Source organism: Colobus angolensis, unplaced genomic scaffold, assembly GCF_000951035.1.
Source record: "Colobus angolensis palliatus isolate OR3802 unplaced genomic scaffold, Cang.pa_1.0 Scaffold60, whole genome shotgun sequence".
NCBI lineage: Eukaryota > Metazoa > Chordata > Mammalia > Primates > Cercopithecidae > Colobus > Colobus angolensis.
This window is the reverse complement of record NW_012119599.1, coordinates 2182578-2183550: the sequence shown is the minus strand read 5'-3', so window position 1 is coordinate 2183550 and position 973 is coordinate 2182578.

Here is a 973-nt window from a genome sequence, read left to right as displayed (position 1 = left end):
CTATGTTCTCCTGGGAGGCCTCACGGGAGAGTCATTTCCTTGTCTTTTTCAGTTTCTAGAGCTGAATTCTTTGCATTCCTTGCATTCCTTGGCTTGGAACCCCTTCCCTAACCTTCAAAGCTGGCAGCTAGCCTCTGGCTCCAGTGTCGCATGGCGCGTCACATGGCCCGTCTCTGTCTTCCTATCCAAGCTTCCTTTTATAAGAACATTGAAGCCAGGCACGGTGGCTCATGCCTGTAATTCCAGCACTTTGGGAGGCCAAGGCAGGTGGATCACGAGGTCAGGAGTTCAAGACTAGGCTGGCCAACACAGTGAAACGCCATCTCTACTAAAAATACAAAAAAGTAGCCAGGCATGGTGGCAGGCGCCTATAATCTCAGCTACTTGGGAGGCTGAGGCAGGAGAATCACTTGAACCTGGGAGGTGGAGGTTGCAGTGAGCCAAGATCAAGCCATTGCACTCCAGCCTGGGCGACAATGCAAGACTCCATCTCAAAAAAAAAAAAAAGAACATTGGAGACCAGGTTTAGGACTTACTCCTATACTCCAGGATTATCCTCCCATTTTCAGATCCTTAAGGTCAGCACACTTGCAACCTCCCTTTACCATATAAGGTCACATTCACAGGATTATGGATTTGACAAACCAAAAATTGGTCATAAACAATGTTAGCAATTTGGAACCAGTCATCACAGCAATATATTTTATTTGAATCATTTTATCTCTCTCTGGTGAATCACAGAGTGCAGAGGTTTGGTTTTATTTATTTTTCTTTTTCTTTTTTTTCAGACGGAGTCTCACTCTGTCACTCAGGCTGGAGTGCAGCGGCACAATAGCTCACTGCAACCTCTGCCTCCCGGGTTCAAGCAATTGTCCTGCCTCGGCTTCTGGAGTAGCTGAGATTACAGACAACTGTCACCACGCCCGGCTAATTTTTTGTATTTTTAGTAGTAGAGATGGGTTTCACCATCTTT